Genomic DNA, 26,249 nt, shown 5'->3' on the forward strand with positions numbered 1-26,249 from the left:
AGTTTCTTGAGATGTTTCATCGTACAGCCCCACAAGCCATTGTATGAACCATGGTGCCAAACCCTGGAATGGAGGCAGGGAACTCATTCAACAGACTTTGCTACAGACAACACAAAATGTCAGAACAATTTCTGCCTTTGAGCATTCAAAAGGTAAATCTTTTCACTTATTTTTCTGTGTAGAAATGTGCTGTATTGTTTGTATGGGAGCCACTAAAGTGCAGCAGATATTTCAAGGGTAGTCGGTCATAAACGTAACCCATGAATTGGCATCAAGTTAACCAACCAGATAGTTGTACTAAAAGCAGCAGAACTGGGACACTACTTGCCTGGTTTTCTTACAGATGCATGCTGTTTGTTTTCTTGATGCAAGTGTAAATAGTACACATTTTCAGGTTATTTCTTTTCAATGACCTTGAAAAGTATCTCTGTTTCATCCTCAAGTGTAAGCACAAAGTACAGATCACCAGTCTGAAGGGCCAGAGCCATAAGAACAAATCGTTGATAGTGAGGAAGCTTGGAAATTTGTCAGTCTTGAAATAGGAAGCAGATTACAATCTGGTTTGTGATGCTAACAATGTTTCATTGATGTTACTTAACCTTAAGTGTTCTTCCTGGAGAAAAAAAATCTGGCTGAACTGACCCTTTGGTTTTCAGCATCGTCTGAGAGATGGAGTTTAAAAGATGTGGTGATTAAATCTGGCCTGGACTGTTGCAGATTATGTTTTATTTCCTCTGCAGACAGATTTGGCCTTTAAGAATGTAATTGTACAACTTTTAAAAGATCTTTCTTAGTTAGGTCTCCAGGGTAGGATCAAAAATCTGTCTAGTAAAGCTAAGTTACTTGTCTTCTTTTGATAGTGAAAGCTACATGTATGCACCAACCAAGATTTACTGTAGCTGGAAGGCAGGATTACGATATTACAGTAAGAACAACACTAACGGTTGCAGTCACAGCATGAGTTATTGTACCCCACTGCTGTACCCTCTAATCTTTATTGGGAAAGAAAGGGAGAAGAATGGAGATGATATTCAATTTTTCTGGGGTTAAATGACAAATGAGAAAAAGGGAAATATAATATTGATAAATAAAAAATGGACATGAGCTCATTTGTTTGCTGTTCCAGCCCCCAGAGTTCTGGTGGGTGAACTCTTGCATTGCCTAAATTAGAAGGCTGGAAACCCTCTTTAGAAAAGACTACTGAACAGTTTTCTGTTCCATGATCCCATCAGCATCCCACAATTCCATGAGAGTCCAGATATTGAATAATTTAATTTCCCAGATCTTGGATGGCAGACTTTCCTAGCACTTCCTACCTTGTGAGAATATCATAGCCTACCAGCCTGGGATATCAAGAAATGAGAAGAACAAAGAAATGATAGCAGAATTATTCTTTAACTTCGCACAAATAATACCTTTTCAATTATTTAATGATTCTGGATTTATGAGATATTGTTTGCAAATGTTATGAAATGATCTAACAACATGAAGCTTGTGCCACTGGAAGGCAAGTTGACATTTTGACTGAGGCTGAGCTAACAGCCTGAGGCTGCACTGGGTTTCAAATCTCAAAATAGAAACATTTTTTAGAGATTCCTTGTATCTTGTATAGAAGTGGAGAATCTTGCAGATTTGGTTTCCCAGTTTGAAAGTATCCCTTTGGTCCACTGTTTTGATCTCTTGAAAATGTGTCTCAAGGTAATGGGAAACCTTCATCTTTTTGTTAGTGGGATCACAAGCTTTCCAGTAAATGTGACTGAACATACCAAACATATTTGCATGCTGACAGGAGGAGTAGCTATTCTCCCCTTGGGGCAGGGTTGGTGCATCTTAGGTTGTAAGTAAAAACATGTCTGTTGCAGTGAGTAATTGCTGCTGGGAAAAGCTTGCTTCAACAGTAGTTTTAGCCAGGCTCACAATGAAGCTGGCTCTTCCTTTTGTGTCAGCTCAGGATGCAAATTAAGAGAATCAGCTGAAAAATCTTTTGCTAGAATCCTAACCAGAATGAACAAAGTGGATGATGCTTTTGAGAGTTTAGAGTTTCAGGCCACCAGAGGAATTATTAAGTAGATACTTTAAATACCACTTTCCTTTTTCCCCATCGATGATCACTAATTTTCATATGTGAATTAGCCCAAATAGGCTTAAAATGGAAAGAAAAATACTTGTTTCTATTCAGAGCTTTGCTCAGGATTTGGTTTAATGATCTGGTTTACTGATCTCGTCCAGCCTGCCTTCTGCCAGCTCACAAGACCTGTGTATCTGCCCCTGCCTCTACTCAGAAGGTGACAGGCAGCATGGACTCAAGAGCAGGGACACTTTGCAGCCATACTCTCCACCTTGCTGGTCTTTAGGAATGCTGCAGACATTCACGCAGCTGCAGCTGACTTTTGGCATATTTTTGGCATATTTTTCTACATTTTGCAGTCTGCCACCTTAAAGAACACTGACATCTGTGATGTTTATCTTCAGTGTGTTGGATTGTAAATTGCAACAGTACAGCTACTGCTTCACAAGCTTCACAGCTGCTTCACAGACAACTGTGCTGTCCCTCAGCAAAGATCTAGAGGCAGGATCAGTCAAGCTTAGCTTCTTTGTTAGTCCAAACTGCAAAGGCTCCTGGATTGCACTTTGTAGCAAGATATTCTGAAACTATGGTGGGTCAGAGTCTGATCCATAGGCACCTGAACCTGTGTGCAGCACAAATGAGGTGTATACCTAGGAACAATATTTTCATCTGCATCCTAAACTCAAGCATCTGTCTGATTACTTAGTTGCCTAAATAGTTAACTTCAAGTGTCTCATCTGTGGCATGGGCGTAGGAGAGAAACACACCTGAAGTGTTTTGGTTAGAAAATAGCACCAGTTCTGCAGAGTTATATTAAAAGGTATGTGGGTCCCAATAAATGCAGGTATAAAGGCAGTAACATAAAGACATCTGAGTGGTCAGAGCTTATAAGTGATATCTCAGTTGAGAAGGGAAAATAAGGCAGATAATCCTGATTCTGTGATGGCGATGGTCTTATTCTCCAATTGCCACACCAATTTAGTTCTGGTGTAACACCAGTATTAGTGACAGGTTCAAATTAAAGAAAATTACCAAATAAAAATGCTCTCTACTTTATATAACTGATCTCTTTTTTTCTTATCAAATAATGCCATTGTACAAATGGCACTAAAAGACAAGATCCAGCCATACATGGAGATCCATCCATCCCTGAGCAGTGCAGGACAGCAAGTAAAGAGCACAAAGCCATGCTGCCTGATTCTTGTTTTCTTGATCTTTAGTGAAAAAGAAACTTTGCCAAACGTTGAGTCATATTCATTCTTCCCTATAGTCATCAAAAGTCCCTAATTTGCTATGAAAGAAGGTCAGTCCAGATGTCCTTGCCAAATTCCAGTATGATAATTACATTTCCTACCTAAAGTCTCCCCTCTAATTTCAATTAGACAAGGTTTTCTCTGCTTTCTATGTTAAGATATCTGTGTTACTAGTTCCCACTGTGAAGTTGGGCAGCTGACTTCCACTTCAAGGGTGACCACGTTTCAGTATGGCACCAGCAGATCCTATAAACAGTGTGTGCCTTGTAATTGCTTTGTAAAACTGCCCATGTGGAAAAGCAAGACAGGTGACACCATGCTGTTATGAGCAGACAGTAGCATGGGAGTAGAGGCCAGTAAGATGTCATTTCAGATGATAGTATTCAGTAGTATGATAGTATTGAGTAGTCCAAATATGACAAAGACATCAGAAATACACTGAAAGGCAGCAAAAGCCTAATGAAGAGCAGTTAATATGCAGACACCCTAACTTGCAGATTTGACCATCAAAATCTAGAAGTCAGTCCCAACAAGTTTTGACTAGTGATATCTGGCTAGCTGGGGAGGAGATAATAAATAAAACCTAGACAGCTCAGTCTTCTGTGTCCCCACCCAAGGGAAACATCACTCCTGTTACAAAGCTATTGTGATCCACAGGACTTGGGCAGAACAAAGATCATGGAACATCGTAGGGAAAATGAAAGTTTTGCCACAGGCCCCTTTGATCCACCCAGATGATCAGTGTTTGCGGTCATTAAGGGGTTCATCTCAGTTCAGATTTTGCTTCTGGATTTTTGGTGAGCTGCTTTCTCCTTGATCCAGCACACTCTGTAGCTACTTCCCTGTAATATGGTGCTCCTGGGGTCCCTGTTGAAGGAATAGCAAATAATTCTTTTCAGTGTACCTGAATACTAGCATTGTGTGTCAAGAACAGTACAGCATGTTCACAGGATTCTATGTCCTTCCTTTCTTTTCACTCCTTCCATATTATTGCACTCACTAGGAAGAAGCATTCAAGGTCCAGGTATGTTGGATCTGTGCATTTTCTGATGAGTACCTTGCAGACAAGCTGTTGTTTGGTGCTGTGTCTGTAACTCTTAAGACACTATCAGCTTACTATTAGCCAGTTATCCAGTGCAGCTCATTTGCAGGAGATGGTTGCCTTTACTGGCTGAACCAATTCCATGGAGAGGTATAGGCTCACATTGCTGCTGCCCAGTGAGGGCTGCTGTTATCAATAAAGATTTTATTATTTCAAGCAGGAATCTTTCATTAATTAGAAGCTTTATTCCAATTCTTGGTTTCTAATAAAGACTTTTCATTGCCAGAAGGATTTCTCTCTTAAACTGGAGATGGCTAAAGAAATGCTGTCCAGTTTTTTTAATACTTGAGGCAGGATGCCAATTTCAGAACATTTCCCTGAGTTACTGAACTCATGCTCACAAAACTGCTCCTAGTGAAAGAAAACAAATCCTGGTTTTCAGATGGAGAGGACAGAGGCATGGATGTTTACTGCTCTGCCCAAGGTTTCATATAAGGTTTAAGTGGCAAAGGAAATGAAACTGAGATTACTTTACAGCTCTTAAGTGGTAATGGTTAAATGATATTTCCTGTTATATCTTCTTGCTACTTTATGGGAGATTCTTAGGCCAACATGACCAATAACAGAGGTTGAATCTCAATGCATTATCAGCTTTACAGAACATATTGTAGCAGCTGACCTTTTTAGAGACTTTGCAAAACTCACCAAACCAAAAGGAGGCAGCTGAGGAAAGATCTCAGAGTAGTGAAAACACTCTTTTCCAGGTCTCCAACCTTGCCATATGTTTAAATGTAAAACTCATCACATGCAACCTAAAGTTTTAGGGAGAAGAATGGTCACAGATGAACGTGGGGAGAGTTCCAATGGTGGGAAGAGTCCCTTTTGATTTTTGGTTTAAATGAATAATTAATTTTCAGCTTTGAATTTTCTGATGACTCGGGTTAAAAAAATGGGAAAAAACCCATAAAAAGAAACCAATACCCGTGTTCCTGCCAGAAACATTTGGATGGCAGCACTTTGGGTGTGATGAACCATTTGCTGAGTGATTAACCAGGAAAAAAGGCAAAATATCAGATATGCTGAGATAGTGGAGTATGGTTTCCAACTTCCAGCTTTACTGAAGGGTGGGTGATACAAACTGGGGGAATGGGGAGTTCTGAAAAGCAATCTGTGCTACATCCAGTTACACTGGATGATACTCTGAGAAGAGTTTCTCTCTTTTTACTTCACAGACTTAATATGGAGGAATCTCAGAAGTAGTTGAGGACCAAATAAATAAATGTAATTCCAATTAACATAACAGAAGGCCTATCTATGTGTACACACAGCTGCTTTATCAGGCTCAGGGTTCTAAACCATCAACAGGAAGGCCACAAGGGTAATTACAAAGTAATTCAGTTCCTACCCATAACAAAGGACCAAATATCACCCTTGATTACACTAATCTTATTATACTCTAAATGATATATAGATGAGTACATCAGATTGTGAATCTCTCTGTTCTTTTGCACTTACCAGTGTTGGCCAGACAATCTGAAATCACCCAGAAGCTCTTTTTCCTCTTCAGCTCAGTTAAAACCTAGAGATTAGCTGAGATGGATGACTGTCAAGCTTGGATGGTGCAATTATCAGCGCAGTGAGCAGCAGCTCTGATTACTGCACCATCACCTGTCTGGATAACCATAGGGCTTCTTACCCTACCATCAGTACAGGAAATAGGTCTGTCCTTAGGCCAGAGAAGGAAGAGGTAAAGGGGTATTACTATCCTTTGCAAGAGGAGAAGAGAGTAAGACAGGAAGAAAGGTAAAAGTAGTTACAATGCAATTGTGGGTTAGGAAGCTCTAAGGCAAACTGAGTGCTCCCTGTGCCAGTACCAGGTATATCTGCAGATTGCCTTGTTTGTTTCTTTACCTAGGCACATAAGGAAGAATTTGTATTAATCTCTTCTGAAAATTTCACTGAGGTTCACAGAAATTTTAAGTGAAGGCTCTCAGATAAAATCTGTTCCCCCATAAGCTTGCTCTGAATTGCTCAGTGGAATACGATAGAGGAACACGTTTCTAGGAGCAGGGTTTTACAGTAGCTCGAGGTTTGGGAAAACTGAGGATTGCTTTCTATGACAGAAGAGAGTGTTGGTGGTTCAGGACATGTTTGACATAGAGGAACAAAGTAGGAATTTTGCTGGCTTCCTCATGAGAACTAACTGGGTTTGAAGTGGCTGATAATAGTTAATGATGTCCCCCTCTTTACCTTGCCAGTCTGAAAAAATGATTTTTGGGGTTTTGTTTTTCTCTCTTTTATTTGTACATTCCAGAAAAACTAAACAAAAGCCAAGATTTATAAAAGATTCCCCAAAGTAAAAAAGTTACTGTCTTTGTGCTTCCCAGGTTGGCCTCCACTACAAGCAAAGTCAGTGATGGCTTTTGATTCCCTGTCTTGACACTTTCAATGATTTCTTTAAAAGAAGCATAAAGTTTAGGAAACTAAAGATACATTACTCTCATTGAAAGCTCATCCTTATGAAGCCTTCTTTTTTGTTTGTTTTGTGGCTTATTCTTTATTTCAGTGCCTGAGTGCCTGAGTTCTCCAAGACTTATCCTGACATTCACCCAGCTCCCACACAGGAGACAAGGCAGAAAAATAATCTGATGTTTTCACTACAAAATGCAGGAGTCATCTTAAACTTTGCCCAGCAACATTTATTTTCATATAGCAACATGATCAATTCATTTGAGCCTGCTGGAAATAATAAGATTGACTCTTACCCTTGACCTCTGAGAGCTCCTAAAATTATCCTGAGCAGGTTACATATGAACTACAACCAGAAATACTGGGTAAACCAGTTACACTGATACCACTGGAGCCAAGCAATGAATTATGGTCATCTCCTACCTCACAAGAAAGCAGAGGCAGTTGTACATTTGAAGATGTTTTTTGCTGCACATTGTAATTACACATTTCAGTTTCATTCCTAATCCAGAGTACTATAGTCACAAATGACAGTTCTGTTCTGTTTTGGAAGAAAAAAAAGAGAAGATTTCAGGAAAATACACAAGCATGTTAATTTCTCTTTGAATTAAATGTTAGCTGAGTGTCACTCTTCAGAGATTATTGCATGTAATAATTCCTGTGGATTTTACTGAGAGAAAAATTGTAGAATATAGGTTGAGAGGGACCTCTGGAGGTCTTTGCTACAATGAAGTTACACAAGACTTATCCGATGATGGAGATTTTTACAACCTCTCTGGGTCCTTGTGTGGACATTTGACCACTCCAAAGTGAAAAATGCATCTCCTGATGTGGCATCAGAATGGCTTTTTCTGCAGCTTGATCCTCTGTCCTTTTACTTATCCTCCAAGAAAAGTCTGATTCTGTCTTCTCTATACTTTTTACCCTTTGCATTTTATTTACAAATAGTCAGCATCCTCAGAGCTTGAGATAAAGGTATTTCAGACAACTTTCATTCAAATGGTGAGTGTGCATTTCTGATCATCTCAGTTTACCTGTTACCACTAAGATTAATGCCCATTTGTAAATGATTTCTATTTTCAACAATAAGAAGTCAGTGGTAATGTTTAACATAAGATGATCATCCCTTGCTTTCCAAAACTGGAGAGCATTGTCCCCAGGCTGTAACTGCAAATCAGTTAGTATTTGTCTGGTTTATTTTAAAATACAGGATTTAGTGTTACTAAGGAAAAATTAACTGTGTAGAATGATGCTAAGTTATACACAGAACCTATGTCCAGGCCTTTATTGCTCTGACCAGCGTCACCTGGGGCAAGTTAGTCTAGAAGCTCTGATTCAGCTCAGGCCTGGAAGCTGTTCCTGCCCTGAGCTCCCTGCCAGGGAGCTGCTCCATGTGTTTGAGAGGGGGTAGCACAGGTGATTATTGCACAGGTCACCCCTTTGCTAGCAAGGGGTAGTCCTGCAATACTTGGGTGAGATCATGATCCTTCAACAGTCCCAGGTGAAACAAGTTAACAAGCCAGTGTCTATTGTGGGAGTTCCAGTCAGCATCAGGAGGAGACAGCCAGATATCACACAGGTAGAAACAAGCTACCTGTGACTCAGGTACATGTACAGCATGGCCAAGGAAAGGAATCAGGGTCTAAGGGCTGAGCTGAAAGGGGCTCTTGGGCCTGTAAGGATGATACATGGGTGGAAGCTCCAGCTGAGCTGAATCTGTCCATTTAAGGCTTGCCATTACAGCCAGAAAGTGAAAAAGCCTTTCTGAAATGCCTTGCTTTACAGTTTATTCCCGAGTGAGTAAAAGGAGGGGTAAATCATACTGTTCTAATGAAAGGGGGGACTATATGGTAAGAACTAGATTGGGATTGTTACCTGTGAAGTCTGTGTACTTGGATTCAGGTCTTCTTTCTGGTGCTGTATTCTCTATGGACCATCTATTGAATGAGGAAGGATTACTGTGTGAAGAGCTGCTGTTTTTTGCACTAGGAGGCAGTAATAAATGTTCTGACCTGAAATGTAAGGTTTCTTTCACTGCCTGCTTTCCTGTGTGCTGCCTCGTTCTGCTCACATATACAGTGTTCTTCCATCAGGGAAGCACCAGCCACTCCAGTGTGGATAAATATGTAAAAGACTAGCAACAGGACTAATTTACTACCCAGTGTCTGAATGTGGGTAGCTGGGAGATCAGTTACTACTCTTGCACTTTCATTTTCTACAAGATGTCCAGCACTCTGTTGCCTGCCCTACATGGGTCAGATGCTGTTTCAATAACTAATTCTGACATGGTGTCACAAATTAGCTCCCAATAGTGTGCATTTAGAAGGTGACTGGTGCTTATCATTCCCAGTAATAAGCTCAGTTTTGATCTTCAGATCATACCTGAAGCCTCCATCTCTTCACCTGATGTTTCCTACAGATTTCAAAAAGTACTCTAGCTTGTTTTGTGACTCTGGCATCTCCTATACAGAGCTCTTCTGACTAAAATGAAAGAACACCTAAAAGGACTTAACACAGTGCACAAGTGAGCAGTTGCTGTATTTGCTTGAGTGTTGTAGGTTCACGAATTGTAGATTTTTGCAGTTGTGAGTGGAACGGGAATTCTTGGAAGACTTTCACATTGGAATATGAGATGTCTTGGGAATCTTGCATCTGTTTATTATGGGGAGCTTTTAGTGTCTTTGAAGAAGGGATCCATAAGGTATAAGATTCACATCACTGTCAGAAATGTATGTTTTGATTCCTCCCCCATACTGCACTTGGGACAAATCACACCCTGGGGCTATTTCTCCTTTTCTGCTTTGATTTCATGCATTTCCTGTAAGCCATTACCAGAATGTAAATGTTTCAGGGTCAGCTTTTATGGCACAGAGCTCAAGGTCTCTGGCTTATTATCCTTTTTTACCACCTTTCCGGCTCATAGGCCAGCATGTGGTCGAGAGCATCCTGGAGAGCACTGTGCCAGGTACGAGCAGGGAGGGACCTGCTGCCACTGCAGCCCGGGGCAGCTTCGCTGGTGGGACACTAGAGGCTGCTCAAGAGACGCAACCCACAGCCTCAGCCCTCCGGGAGGGTGAGCCAGGTCATGTGCACAATTGAAGCAAAACAATACCAGAGCAGTTGCCTAAAAGGCAAGACCTTCTTCTTGGTTGGGATAGTGGAGACTTACAAGGAAAGAAGTTTTTAAAAAGTGGAGATTTCTGACTTCTGATCAGTTTATTTGCTGGTTATAAGGGTTGACAGTTGAAGATGAGATCTTGCTGACTGATGCTATTTCTGTTACACACAGGCCATTCTACTCAATGAAATTCATGGGAAAACAAAAAAATACATGCACAGGAGCAGGTTAGAACTCCAGCAATGACATCAAGGGATTTCATCCCATGCCATCCTTCTGAATAACTGCATAGGGAAAAAAAGTGTGTCTATAGATATATGAGAGACACTTGAAATCTGTGTTTGGGTATAAATACAAATGCAAGTTATTGGGAAAAAGGTTCCTAACAAACCCATCAATCCTTTTGTGTTTCCATTACTTCATCTACTGGAGTTCCTTCTTAAGCTCAAATGAGAAAGAGAAATTGTTTTCTCGTCACTGGAACTACCATCTCTTCAGTAGTTCTGTCAACAGAATACTTTATTTTGGTGTTTAATAAGGTCATACAGGGAATCATTTTAGGTATTGTACTAAACCCCAGCTCCTTAAACTTAAAAACATTATATAGGACTTTTCCAGCCAAGAAGAACATAAACAGTATAGATGTCACGAGTTCTGATGGTCAGAATAAACTACATCATAGAAATTAATTGCAGTTACTGGAATCTAGAGGCAGATTCAAAGGAAGAAGAAAGTATCAAGAGGCAGATGTGAACTATAGAATGACCTCCCCAAATGGAGGTTCTGTCAGGTTACCTCCCTGACAGTAAATTTTGTATTTTGGAGCTGAGGGGACAGTAGAATCAGAAGTGTAGAGTAGCTCAAGCTGCCTCAGCTGGGGTGTTAAACGTTGTATTAGCGAAGCAACAGCAATTGAGAAAGAAGCTGTTTCCTGGAGATTAAGGGGTAATGGGGAAGGCTCAATAGCCCGAGGCTGCTTTTGTTATTAAAAGGTGGGATGAGGAGGAAAGAAGCTGTCTATATGGTATTTATTCATGAGAAGAGCTGGTTAACAAATAGGGCCAGGATGTTTCTAAAATGACTATTCCAGCCATCAGATTGGAGTCCCTTCTGAATCACTTCATAGCAGACTAAAATGATACTTAAAGAAAGCAACTGTTAGGGAAGGTATGTCTGTGCATGCTGCAAAAGATGCATGTTCAGAACTACCCAAAGGGCACATTCTAAATACATATGCTTGTGTGTGTGATACATTGAAGAGCTCTGTCCTGCATACCATCAGGTTTTTGAGATATTCTGGGAAACAAACACTGACATTCTTGTCCAAGATCAGTTTCTGTCACACGTTGATGGTACAAAAAGTTCAAAGATAGTGCTGTACTATTCATTTTCCTCAGCTGTTCCATCTGTGCTCTAGCTGTCAATCTAAAAAGATTTGAAAATGTAACATTCCAAAAGTTGAAAGACCCAGAGGCTGAAATAGTTGCTGTGGCTGTTTCAATATAGTAGCTCAGAGTGTGTGACCCATTGACTAATGAAGTTTGTCTGCTTCCCGTTTCATCTCATTTTATTGCTCTGTCTCCTTCTGTACTTACAGCTGAAGGAAATAATTGGTATGTCTCTAGATCAATATGGTCTGTACTAAACTGATTAGGATGTCTGCCATAATGTTTTAGTTATGACACCTTAAGGAAGTCTGTTCTGATGTCACCTCTGATCCTGACATTGTATTTGTCTGAAGGACCCTAGCAGGGTGTAATTTCATGATCATTCTTCTTTGCTGCACTACTTGCTAAAGCAGCTTCTGGTTAAAGAAGCATTTCCAGCCCGCACCAGCTCCTAAAGAGAAAGAAATAAAAGGTTGTGGAACTGCAACTGAATTTAGGTGAGGGATGGTTGAGGAGACAAGCCTTCAGAAAATAGTAAAAAAATGCAAGTTACTTACCAAAGCTTGTCTAAAACTCCTGCTTACAAACACAAAATCAGCTTTTTACAATGTGTCAGTAATGAGAGGGATGTTGCATCATAGCTTTGTCAGGCTTGCAATTTGCTTAAAGGGGGAGACTACTCTCAGTACTGAGTGTATGCCCCTCTTTTTATGGAGGCTCTGACAATAACAGACTCTGTGTAGAACAAAGCCAGCCTGGTGACTAAAAGATGTTTTACTGGTGAATTAACAAGTCGTATTGTCTCAGCTAGACTCTGACTACAACCACAGCAGGTACACAGAAATAGGATACATGAAGCTGGGAAAGAGAAGAGTGAGGAAGCAAGAAGGACCTCCCACTTCTGGCAGTGGCAAGCTGTCAAACCAGCTTAGCTCTGGTATTTCACTTAAAAAATGGAGTCCAGAAGTTTTGCCTGAAAAGGCAAGTATCAAATTAAAGATTTTTCTGAACAGAGTTCAGAATTGAGTTGAGATGTGCACGTGGTCAGGTGACCCTGTTGCCTGATAACTATTGAAACTGTTAAAGTTTTAGACTTAGGCACACCTCTTTTAAAGTTTTAAAGTTTCTCTTGGAAATATGAGGCAACAAACCAAAACCTACAGGGACTTAAATACCCAGTTTTGCAGTAATCTTACCATGCCCACTAAGATTAAAAGTGGCAGAGCAATGTATAGCAGTTTCTTAAACTCTGGTCCATCATTCTCTTAGCAATGCTGCTGAGACTGTTGACTGTGCTACTACCCATATCCCATGGAGTTTATTGCTGTCATCTGGAGCATTTCTGAGCAGCAGAACTACTAAGGCCTTCTGGCAGCAGAAAGGATCGTATGAATGCCGCCTCATACTGCATCCCAAATGTCATAAAATGTCTTTGTTGGCTGTTAAAACTGAAGCAGATTACTCAGAAGGCAATTAGGTAGCATGTACCTGCTTTTTCTGACAGTAGACCCAAGAAGGCTGTGCTTTCGGCAGTAGAAGCTCTTACAGGTAAATGGGATATCTCTTTGTTTTCACATGATAAAAATGTTCACAGAGCAAACTTTATTTATACCAGATCTAGAAACATTTTCCTTAATCTCAGGCTGAATAGATCTTTCAAATACTTTTGGCAGACCAACTATTAGGACATACTTCTGTGTTAACTAGTTACAGTTCACACAAAATATGAAAAATGATTGGCTGTAGGCCACATGAAAGCTGAATGAAGTCATGAATTGTGTTTGCCTTCTGGATCATAGCTTGACTACCCTGATCTACATATAGAAAATGTTGGAGCAGAGGATGCTATAATATTCACCTGTAAGGGCCGAGGTAGTAATGCTGAAAGCTAAACTGAGCAAAAAACCAAGGATATGTAACATACGTGATGTAGTGTTTCTGTTAACAAACTCTGCTACTGCTGAACCTTCCTGTGGACTGTAAAATTTTCCTTTTGTTTTTTTGGAGCCTCAATTCAAGACAAAAAGGCTCAGAATTTTGTTTTCCTAATAAACTGAAAACTCCTTTTCTCCTCCTTTGTTGAGACAAACTGCACAGCAGTGCAACTGCAACAGCAGCACATTTGTCCTCTTTGCTGGGGTGTGTTGCACGATTAATGCCTAAGAACATGTTCAAAGGTGATCTAATTCTGGGTGGGCTACAAAGAAAAATGCCTGTTTAAAAAGGGAAAGGGAAAGAATATCCATGGACTCTTCAAGGCTTCTGTCTATCACCTCTAGATTATGAAAGTCTTTGTATCTGATTCCCACATGTCATTATTATATGTGTATAAACATACATATTTTATATTTAAAATTGGATGTGTCTATTATCCTGTGGTTTTCTTTGTAGTGCATATGAAGTGTGAGACTTATTACTGTTTGAACATGCCCCCTATATTTTTTTAGATTTTTGGTACTCGTCTTCAAGGTAAAAAATTCAAATTGGTCCAGCAAACACACAAACCTGGGGGAAAGGTCTAATGATTGGGTGTAGAATTGGACTGTCATCTTCCCAAGACATTAAGGAGATTTATTAGAATTAAGTTGAAGGAATCAAAGACAAAGAGAAGGCAAAAGACATTATGCAACTGTAGAGCAGAGATTTCTTCTATAATGCTTCGTAAAACAAACAAAAGCAAGAATCTCTCCATGTGAAGTTAATCGTTTAAGACTGACTTTGCAAATCTGAATGGTGTTTGATCAGCACAGTGGTCCAACCACAGAAGTAATTTAGGAAAAGCTTAATGTTACATCCTTCTACGGTTTCCTGAACAACATACAAATCAGTGTGGATTATTGAATGAGGAGAAAATCCATGGTTGGTTCAGTTGATAGGACTATAGCACTTACCATTTGGTTTGAAGGTAAGACAGTAACTGCAGAGCACTGATATGGCATACTGTGCCACTTCCATTTTCCAGAGTGTTTCTTATGAGAGGTTCATAGTTTCATGGCCAAAGACAATTGCATCATGATATTATGTCTATTTAAGGGCCTCCCACACTAATTTCAGCTTTTCAGAGCATGCCTAAGCCAGTGTGTGGTCTTGCAGAGATTAAATGACAGTTATGTTCTATTAATATAATTGTACCCTTTAGCCAAGGGCAAAGGACACAGTTTGGGAATTTTCAAAATTAAAATGGAGACAAGTATTACCTTAAAACCTGCACAGACTGTGCATCCCCCTGTGGTGGAATAGAATGGATCTGTATGATGCAAAGGAGCAGGCTACATCAAACATGATGCTAGCAATGCATTCAGGATGGAGCCAAAGTCCAAGAGGTGTAATATAACTGGCTTATATAAAAAGAACAATGGCAATAAAAGCTTTTCCTTTCTTGTTTTAACTTTCAACAGGAATTCATCCATGTACTATTCAAGACTAATAAGTGAATTTTTACAAGGCCCACTAGAGTCTTTTATCTGCTGATTTATATTGAGTCTGCTTAGCAGGAAGCAGTAGCTGAACTTCAATGTGGCACGTTAACTCTGTGCTGAACACTGCCTCCACACCTAACATCTGTCATGTCACAACCAAATTTGTTGAGAAAGAGTGCAAATGGTAAGAAATACAATGTCTTTTGCAGGAATGTAGTTTACATCAGATTTGGGATCCTGGACTTGCCTCAAAAAAAAATCAGCTTTGGAGTAAAGCCTGCCATTGGAGTTTAATTAATATATACAAAGGTCTTTTCTGCATTCTTAATCAATGGAAACGTGTCTTCATCCCCCTCCAAAGGCCCTGTCAAGCAGATGTCTTTTGAATTGTGGCTAAAATATTCATTTCACACTTCTTCCAAGTAGGAGCAGATATCCTGCATTTCTGAGTCCTCACAGCATGCTGACAGTCATGCCTTTGGGTATATCAAAGATATCAAATTGAGGCACATGGACTGCAACTGTGGCCATGTGTTGGGGTGTGTGTACACAGAGGAAAGTGTAATGAGAAAAACAAAGACAGATAAGAGATTATAAACCCCATTCTGTGTAGTATCTGTACTTTGTAATCAACATATGGAAAAAAGCTAGTCAAGCGTTCAGAAGCAGTCCTTGCTCTACTGACATGAACTTTGTTTTATTAGGTTTTCAAGGTGCAGCCTTATGAAGAGTATGTAACAGCATCACCCAGATGGAGAGCAATTAAGGACTACAGAAGGAGCAACAGTTGCATAGGTATCATAACTTCAGAGTGAAGCTGCTTAAACATGAAGGCATTACTGGGAGGAGTGGAGGAAAGGTATCATAAAGAAGCATTTCTGTGAAAGGAGCATGTCTCCTAGGCAGGGTCCTATGTACAGGGTCCTATGTTGGTAGAGAAATGAGACAGTCACATTCAAATCAAATATTAAAGTATTAAGTGTATAATGACATTACAGCAGGTGTGAATTTCACCCCACTAAGGCAGTTTGTCTTTGAAGTGTCACTTCATTAGGGGGAAGGGGGACACAGTAATGACTGTGTGTTGTGAATGGTGTGTTAAATACATACTTAATTTGTATTGTTAATACTATGGTGGAAAAGTTGTGATCTCCACAGGCATCTGATAACTCTGTGTTACTATATATACTCAGCTACTATCCTGCATTTCATTTCTTCATAGAGAAAAAGTATGAAAAAAAAATAAAGGCAGATTGAGGAAGCCATAAATGTTATGAGAGAACAGAGCAAGTGTTTGCCTCTCACCTGAGCTTGAAAACTCTGAGGGAGCAGAAAGGTGAGGAATTAAAATGAATATATAACAAAGGATCTATGTTTCTGTGCATGTAGATATGCACAGATATTTGTATGTCTCTGGTGTGACAGCATGTATTCTGGTGAGCTTGCTATTCAAATGTATTTTGATCTAGGAAACAGATTAGGAAACTGAACTGTTAAATGTTGATTCTTTGAAATCTGATGTTGAAGTCATTGAAGTGATTCATATATAAATTACCTTAGTATATGTCTTTATTCTCTAAAGGGCTAAAGAAATGAAACAATACGTCACTGAGCTCTGATTTTCCTTCATGTACAAACAAAGCTCTTGAAATTGCTGGGTTTTGTCTCAGTGGACCAAACAAAATAAACTCGTTGGTGTTTCACTTAATATACGGTGAAGTTTTTGTTTCACATTAAAAATGAAGGTAGCAACTGAGGCTTTATAAGGTTGAGTGTTCCAATACATATCTTTTGCCTCACAATGTTCCTCAACTGTGGCACAAACCAGCATGCCCAATGCCAAACCAAATCCTCTGTTGAAATGTGACAAATATTTTTTGTCATCTAGCCTTGATTGTGTCTTAGAAAGACAAATGAAAACTGAATAGAAAATTTAACATTAACTAGCAGCACTTGACAATGAATACTTGGTGCCCAAGTACAGGGAACCGTGGGCCTGACTTAGAGAACTATTGGCTTTTCCTGCAACAGACTGAACACTTTTTGTCAGTGGTCATAGGATTACTTTTTCTACAGCTTAGATTTTACAATGCTGCCTGTTTAACCCACGTATTACCACTCACTTAGGATCCTTCTAAGAAAGGGATGTTCTCTCTTCTACAAAAAACAAGAAAAAAACAAAGTCTGTCTTATGCAGTGTATTGTCCATATAACAATGAAGAAATGACTCTGTGTGTATGTAGTGGTTTTGTAAATCCCTTTGAGCCCAGTCTTGAGAAAGGCAGCTAATCTCAGTAAAAGGGTATTGCTTCATATGAAATCTTTGCAGAGCTGCAGAATACATTCCTCCACCCCAGTTGCCAGGGTTGTTTGCATACTGGGGCTTTGGTTGCTACTACAGATAAACTGTGCAAACAAATGAAGCTGGCTGTTATTTTACACCCACTAGTTTTGCTTCATTATGTATATGCTCACGACCTCCTTCCCCTTCAACCCCCAGTAGTATATTGTGACTGCTGTGGAGACTTTCTTGGAGGCAATGAGGATGCATCCTCAACTGTGTCATCCTAATGTGTTCTTCAGGCTCATTCTAGAAAAGCAAAAGTAACAATAAAGTAACTGATGCCCATTTCTTAGTTTTCTATAGTCTACCTATAAATTATTTCCTCTTTAAAGAAATCCTGAAGGAAACTTTCATTAAAATGCTGTTGATTTTCTGTCTTTTCTTTTAATTCATGGAATCATAGAATGGTAGGGGTTGGAAGGGACCTTTAGAGATCATCTAGTCCAGCCCCCTGCAGAAGCAGGTTCACCTAGATGAGGTCACATAAGAATATGTCCAGGCAGGTCTTGAAGACCTCCAAGAAAGGAGTCTCCACAACCCCTCTAGGCAGCCTGTTCAAAATGCTTTGGTGCCCATGAGCTGGAGGATTCTGGTTAAGTTCCCACAGAATACAATTACTCACACCTACTCCACCTTTCTGCTGTACTAGTAACTGTAACTTACTAATCATGGTTACTATCCACCCAAGCCTTAGAAGCTGCTGTAATCTATAATATGTCACAAAAATGCTAAGAAATACTTAGTGGTAAGCTGAAGTCCCATTTGCACTATGCAGTGGCAATAAAACAGAAGATGGTTTTGTAAGCTGAATCAGAGGGAAGGGTAAAGGGGAGAAATCTATGAAACTACAAGAATGATTCATCAGAAAGGTTTCTGGTATGAATGTTCAGTGTGCTTTAGGCATTTTTAGGCACCTGAAGTTTCAGCAGTGAGTTCCGTGATTTGATTATTATGTTTTTTATAGTACTGAATGTATGAGTTTAAAAACTGCTTCTTTAAGTGCACTATGGTTAAAAACAACCAACAACAAACAATAAGAAACACAACAGCTTTCTGAGATTCATATAAACACCGAGCATCAACAGGACTGACAAATATTTGTATATAGTAATTTAAATTAGAGATCAACCAGAAAAAAAAAAAAAAAGAGGATGCAAGCAATTACACCGTGATGCTGCCTCAGAGCACGAGAGGGCTGTTTACATATAATGAACCCTTATCCTGTCTGTTGGAACTACCAGTCAGCCTACCATTACTCTAATGCAGTGTATATATCAGCCCAGGGGGATTTGAGAGGAGCCCAGCAATTCATTTTCTTTTAGTCACAAAGCAGCCACCAATGGAGCACCTGGATTCAAACCGATGAAAGGGCAGGAAAGACATTGTCAGTATCCTAAGCAGCAAATACTTTTGGAAAATAGTTCTCATGGTAAACACTTCCTCAAAACCTTGTGTGAACTGTGAAACTTGTATGAAGAGCACAAAGGCAGGTGATGTGCACTGGCTTTGCCAGACAGACAAGATCTTAAGATGTAGCTGTTTATGCTTTTTCACCTCCAGTTATCTCTCTGGAGTACAGGAGAGTGCTCTTAAGGCTGCACTGTGCAGGAAGTGTTAAGTATGTGCATAAAGGTGTGGCTTAGCTCCCTGGCAATTCCATGGTAACAGGAGAGCAGAAAACTAGCCTTAAGTAAAACAAACAGGCTTTGTGGAAATCAAAAGTTGAGAATGGAAGCTGTTCACATGTCTTTGATTAAGGCAGCTGATTGAAGGTGGTGGGCTCCACCTTTGTTCCCCTACATGCAACAGATTCACACTGTTTGGATAGACTCAATCTTGTGCTTTCAATACCAATGTAAAGGAATCGGATTTTAAGGTCATTTTTGAAAGATCTGTTGGGAGAAAAAGAGAATAAATTTACCTTATTATCACAGACATTATATTAAATAAGAGAAAAAGCAGTGTATCATTTATTAAAAGTGTCATTGTCCTGTGCAGAGTGGCTTATCTTGCACTGAGAGGTACAGAACTATAATACTATAATACTAAACAAAATCTCCACCCTTTGTTATTGAGTCCTTTTGCCTCTTCTTCCCCAAAGGAAATTGTTTGTTCTTACCAGGAGTTGACCAGCACAAGTTCAACTGTTACACAAGGCAGGTTGCTGGTACTTTCATCTGGCTAGCAAGAATAAAATTTATAGGCAGTGTTCCTTTCTCTAGGAATCTACATGGAAGCAAAAGCAAAAGTGTGCTTTCTTACTGCTGTAGGTACACCTTCAGACAGGGATTCCTGCATAGATAGAAAGTAATCCAGAGATCTGAAGAGACAAGATCTGATGTTCAGTCTTACAAGCAGGTCTATGCAAAGTAGGTGTAAATGCTACTCCATGTGACTCATCTGTACCAGTGATAGCCAAGCTGACTGCCTTTAGTGACAGCTGCAGGTGTGTGCTAGTAACTGGCCTCAAAAAGCTTAATGTGCCCTAAAGCCATGGATTCATGATACCAGAAGGCAGCAGTACCCCTTTATTTTCCCATTCCAATGATTCACTGTCTTATTTTTTGCCAGGATAACCATTTGTGGGACAAGCCTCTGAGTGAAATAACAGAATGGATCCCTCTTAGAGAATACTGTACCAAAACGTGGTGGTGTGGTGTTCTGTTTGGTTTTAACTGAATCAGATCTAGCTTTCTGAAACTGGGTCAGAATTTCAAAGCTGATTCACTGTGTAGCCCCACAAACAGTAGGACTGAAGGGGACAGAGGGGACAAAGAGCCAAGTGTGGGATGAGAATGAAAAGCTGAGGCTGGATAAACCAGGTATGCCCGAAATTTACATTTGTGTCAAACATATTTTATTATGAAATCTACAGCTTGTCCTATGTGGCAGACCCACCAATTCCCAACTAGTCCCATTTCATCAGTTGCCAGTATGTTTGTGCATACTAGGATTTAATCTATCTGGAAAATAGTGAAGGAGTAGATTGGAGTCCTCTGGCATCCTCCTCATACAAAGCACATCATTAGGGAATGGAAAAGAGTAGTTGAAAGATAAGATCAAGTCCTAGACATCTACTGCACCCAGAGGGTAATCAGTAGGTTCACTCTGCTCACTGTGTAGCCCCTCCCAGGATGTGCCAAGCAACTCTCTTGTGTATGCCCCAGGGCTCTTTTCCTCACCATCATATATTTCAGTGTAGAAAAAGCAAAATCTTAGGTATATTAACTGTGTCACACTATGATTGAAGTAATTACTTGAGAAAACCAAGGAATGACTGAACACAGGGTGACATTTCCTGTCAAACAAGGGTGTGCCCCGTTATCGGAGGGTTGTGCAAAGGAGGTGTGGTAGTGCTGGCACTTATAAAACAGCTCTGTCATGGTAAGTTATCACAACTCCAGCTCATTGGAAAGGGGAAGGGCACAACTCATTGCTCACCGGGAGCAGTTCTTCCCAGGAATTCATGTCACTCTCTAGTATCAGCCAAACGTATCAGTCAGGGCACTACTTCTGTCTCCTTCCACTATATATAAAATCATCAGGCAAAAGGAAGAAGGATATTTGCTCAGCTATGCTCAGAGGTTAAACTGAAGGTGGGATTTGCTGTGGTAGAAAGGAAGTGGAGCAAAATAAACATAATCAAGATGAAAGAACAAGAAAATACTGAATTATAGGTCTCATGTCTATTTTGGATGCACATAATTGCATTCATCAGTTTATCATACAAAATACTTCAGTGAAATGTTTTTAAAGCCTAAGTACTCCAACAGGTGGTTAATTTTGCTGAAGTTTTGCATTTATATTTTACTTCTGTTTATACTGTGGTGAGAAAAAGATGTGTATTAGCATATCTGTATATAGAATAGGTTTAATTAAATTTTAATGAAGAAACAGGTTAAATATCAGAGCAACTAAATCAAACAAGAACAAAATGTTATAAGAACACACCCTCCTTTTTTATCAGGGTTTTTAAGTCAGCTGAGAGCCTGTGGTACAGTCTGAATAAAAAAGCCAGAGCTTAGTAATTTCTGCCAAGATACTCTCATGAGGCCAGTATCAAGCAGTTGTCAGTAAAGCCTGAGAAAATGGAACTTGCATAAATTCATCATTAATTGTGTAATTCGTACAGTTGCTTTTCATTGAGCAATTTGGACTCCCAGTGTTCAGCCTTTTGTATTCACTTGATGACCAGTTCTTTTGTCACTGCTATGCTGCAAAATTGACTGTCACCTCCCAGTGAGGATGGCCCATAGCATGCAGGCCTTTCTGTGCAGGTAGCTACATGTTCATTTCTTATCTGCCTGGGTTTTGTATTTGTATTCAAGGTGACTGGAGCTGTATATTGGAAGTTCCAAATGGCTTTGGCTGTCTCACTTTGAAACATCAGTGATTCTGCGTGAACTGCTGAGAACTTCCTAATATACAGTGTGAATGCGTTTATGTGTGGGAATATGGTAGGCTGAATATTACCAATTAATTGAAGGAGTGAATGTAAAAATTCTCTTGTTAAAAAAATAAAGGACTACTGGGTTTCCTGTTTCGCTCTTGCTGTGACTGGAAGTCTCTGAGTTGGGCTATTAAACTATAAAATGGCCCAGACTAAATGTGTCATGTACACATCAGGTCACTTATTTTCTGTTATGAGGAGTTAAGCACTTGATCTTTTCACAAGATGATATGAGGTTTATCCACTTGAGCTTTAAACATGCAAACTAATTTGAAACTTTACTCTGTATAAATTAATAAGATGATTCTATTTAATTGCATTTAAACAGTAGTGAGTGAAAGCCATCATTTTAGCTTTTAGCTATTGCAGCAAATTGTGTCATCAGTGTATGCATTTACTCTTTTTGCCAAAGTGTGATTCTGGTGGTAGCAAGGATGATGGTAGTGAGCTTTTTCCTTTATAGCTGATGTAACAAGCAACTCATATCAAACAGCAAATGTTTTACTGTTGGAGTGCAGTCACACTAATAGACTAATAAACTGCTATATGCTTTCAGTGGACAAAGAGAGGATGGGTTAGTGATAGAAGTGTTTTAATCTAAGGCTGAATATCATTTTGCTTAAAAATCTGCCACAGAAATAATATTTGTTCATTGAGTTTCCATTTTCATATTATACCTGAGGCTAGTAAAAAGGTGGCTAATTGCAGTAAAAATTGATGTAGGCAGATTCTAGGGCAGTAAAGCTTCACACAAAATGAATCTTCAATCAAAGGTAAGGTAGATTGAGAGGTTCAGGAAGTACTTGCATATTCATCTCATTAGGTAACAGAAATGGTATCACATGGCTTGCCTAACTTACCACAGATCCTGTCTCAACTAGTTGCAGTGAATTATTTAAAAATTTAGCAGTGAGATCAGATTGGGCACTAGGAGAAAGTTTCTCATCAGCAATATAGTGCAACATTGAAACAGATCATCCACAGAGGTTTTCAAGACATAGCTAGACAAAGCATTGACTGGTTCCATCTAGTACTGGTAGCAGTCCAGCTGTGGGTACAGTGTTGGACAAGAGGGCTCCCTGAGGACTCCACCAGCAAACATTTCAGTGATTCTAATTCCAGAAAACTGTTGTGTAAATCATTTCAAGAAAAGGATGCTTTCCAATGAGAGATCTAAATTCACTGTGTATTTGTTGTAAGCTGTTCAACATAAACTTGTACTAATATTAATGTACTAATATTAATGCACCACTGTGCACACATCCATCCATAAATTTGATAAAAAGTAAATGCTTAGATTTTCAAAAGCCTGCTACCTGTAACGTGGAGTATTTTGGCTAAACAGCATATGTCTATACTCCAGTGTGACCTGAGCAGGTATAAAACCTTTGTATGATTAAGGCACCGGCGTGATTATCATCCCACGAAGGAGAGAAGTGATGTAAAATAATAGGAAAAGTAATTTCATTTTTATTTATCTTGCTTAGTCACCAGTTGTATGTTTTAATTTAGGTCTGAGTCAATAGACATGTATCCAACTAACACAGGACTCTGAGTGAGTGTTTTCAGTATGGTCTGATGAAGCTGGCATCTGCAGGGTGGCAATTCATTGGAACCCAGCTTTCTGAAGCACACTTGCATATTGCTGAGCTCTTGTAAATAGCTCAATGGAAATTATTGCATTATAATCATGACAGACCTACCTGGCAGACCAAAAAAATCCAGTCTCCCCAAACATCTGGACAGCAATCAAAGAACACTGTTCAGCAGTTGTTCCCATACCCTTTCCCACTCATTTGCTGTTAAAGAAACGATGCCAGAAAATTCTATGTCTTTTCACATTTACTTACAGATCTTTTGCTTCCTATCAGTTTGGAGATGCTGAGGCACACAGAGAGTTTACTGCTATCCCTATTGTGCAGATAAACACTAAGATTCCACAGTCTCTTCATTCAGCATCTCTGTTTCTTAGAACCACAGAATAATTTTGGTGAGAAGAGACCTGTGAAGGTCTTGATCCAACCTCCCTGCCCCACCAGCATGGTTAATCTTGAAGTTAGACCTGGGTTCAAAGCTAATTCACTTTTCACCGGACATTGCAAACTATTTTACAAGGTTAAATGTCATTATCAGTGTCTCCTTTTTAACTGATGAGTAAAATATTCATGAGGAAAAATAACTTCTGAAAATTATACAAGTTTAGAAAGGGAAGTTGACTTTTAGCTCCCCTGAAAAGGATTGCTGTAGGTCTGAGTGTGGCCAGGGTATTGCTCCAGATCTCATGTCTCCGTTTCATGATGCTTTTATTGGACTATAACAAAAGGACTTCAGTGATGAGGACATTGAGTCCATGAGGTTTTTTAGTAATAATAATAATACTAATGTAGCAAAGGCAAAAGGGGGGCAGGAAGGGTGTTCTTTTTGTCTTTGTGTTGATCTGTGGAACTGCATATTGAGTATAGTAAGAATGAAACTGCAACTACAGATTCATCCATTGCAAGGACAATGCATTGAATGAGCTTCTTCAATGTTCTCATGTGATCTAACTGTAAAACCATCTATCTTACAGGTTTGTTTGTTTGATTAAAAAGAAACAAACATAATAATCACAATACTGAACTTGCATCAGAATGGATGTCCATCTTTATAAAACTTCTCCACTCAGTTACATTGATGAGACCTTGTATGGAACCTGCAAACACAAACCTCTATGAATACGCCTGCCAGGATTAAAGCTAAAGGTGAGCAGTAACTCTTCAGCAAGATCTTGGTTACAAATTAACTTTGCTAATGCTCAGTGTACATGGGCTTGCCCCACGTGTTTCAGGAAGTAGATCCTGTTGCTGTTCTGAGGAGACACACGGTGTCATTACTTCAAATTTGTTAGGTCAATAACACTGGTATAATTAAGGGTTACATGCAGAGAGGTGGAGAGTTGTGACTAGAAGGTGAATGAGGTGAATGGGAAACCAGTTGCACAATGTGGTACTTGAAAATGTCTCAAAACTCAGAAAGGCCAGCATGTATTTAAAATTTCCTTTTAAACATTTCAGGATATGTTTGAAGACCATTTAGCCAGAGTGGTTTAGGTATTTTAGTAACCATAGAATGATATGTGTCAAAGCAGTCTGAGAGTATAAATCAGATGGGTTTTCCAGGAAACGATACTACATTTTATTACATGAGCTAATAGAATTGTGAAAAGCATACAGTCTGTTGGGTTCACTAGCCTTTGATACCATGCATAGATGGCAAATAAGTTTTCAAGGGCCTTTGACATTTATATGAGCAGGACTTGCTTCATTTGACTTGTTGCTGTAAGTGAATTATGATCCTTTTTCATTCACCTTAGATCATAAAGGACATATGAATTGGCATTTTCTGGGCCAGCACACTGAAGCCCAGGACAATATATGTCAGGCTGGGCAAGAATATGTCATATGCATGATCTTCTACAATAATCTTCTAATTATAATGCCATTTTGTATGAAGTTGCTACATACTAGGGCTATGAAATGGCACCTTCACAAAGGCAGTTGAATTGGAGCAGACTGCTACTTTGTTTCTATGAACGTGTAAAATCTGTATTTCCCTTTATATGTACAGACACTATCTCCCCCCAAACACACCCATGATAGATTTAGTGGTGAGGAGGAGGTTGGGAGAAGAGGAAGAGTTCTTACACTTTAAGTCAGTGTATTTTTATGGTTCTTAATACAGATTTAATGGACACAATGAATGGCCTCTTATGCTGCTTTGTTAACACTATATCCAAAGGATCTAACGAAAAGGAATATGTGAATAGGTTTTTATTCTCCTCATTCTACACATGCATTGACAGAGGAAAATACAGCTGTTGTGTAAATTCAGCTATGCCAGAAAAATCTACTGCTGAAAACATTTTGAGTATGTGTGTCTATCTATATATATATATGTGTGTGTGTGTGTTACAGGTGTAAGTTTTAATCTCTGATGTTTTGGGAATTTGCCCTTTCTGTAACAGTGGTGTGTCTCAGGACTGCTTTTCAAGCAGCTGCAGGTGAGCAGCAGAGACCACAGCTGAGAGGCATTTAACAACTGCCTTGTAATGTTCAGTGAGATACAGTGATTCACCAGGGACAGCATCCTCAAACTAAAGTTCACCTTCTTTGAGATAAATGGAAATAGTCTTAGCTGTGGTGTTAGCATGTGAATCAGTGTTTGCCAAAGGACATCCATATAACTCCTATAATTAACCAATTATAAAATTAGCATGTTAAGAGAAAATGGGATGATAATATTTAAACCCATCAGATAGCCACAGTTAAATGTCCAGCTCTGTGTGTTCCTGTGACAGCCCTCAGTACCTAAATAGCAGCACTGTCTTTCATTCAGTGAAATCCATTTCAACACAACACTAATATTGAAGGATGAGCTGAAGATGTGAGTATGCAAAAGAAAAATCTGTGACTAGTTTAACTTGAAATCGTTAGTAACTTCTCAGTGGTGGCAATAGGAAAAATAACAATGTGGTCAATACAGTTTAGAGGCTTTTTGATTTTTGTTTTTGCTTTAAAGTAATGCATTTGTCAGCGTCTCCAAAAATTGCCTCAGCCCCCGATGTTACAAATGTCACTGCTGCTCCCGGCGAGCAGAAATGCTTTGAGGAGTGTTCTTACAGTAGCTAAGCTATGGGGTGGTGAAACAGAAGAGAGGGGT

At 39.4% G+C, this 26,249-nt stretch overlaps 1 long non-coding RNA gene across 1 annotated transcript; it reads left to right on the forward strand.

Annotated features, from left to right (window-relative positions):
* On the forward strand, positions 1 to 24,286 carry LOC133626755 (uncharacterized). Its single transcript, XR_009819753.1, has 3 exons — positions 1 to 152; positions 15,462 to 15,552; positions 24,121 to 24,286. It is a non-coding gene; the product is annotated as an uncharacterized LOC133626755 (long non-coding RNA).
* Positions 24,287 to 26,249: the final 1,963 nt, after the last annotated feature.

The sequence above is a fragment of the Colius striatus genome, chromosome 14 (assembly GCF_028858725.1).
Source record: "Colius striatus isolate bColStr4 chromosome 14, bColStr4.1.hap1, whole genome shotgun sequence".
Lineage (NCBI taxonomy): Eukaryota > Metazoa > Chordata > Aves > Coliiformes > Coliidae > Colius > Colius striatus.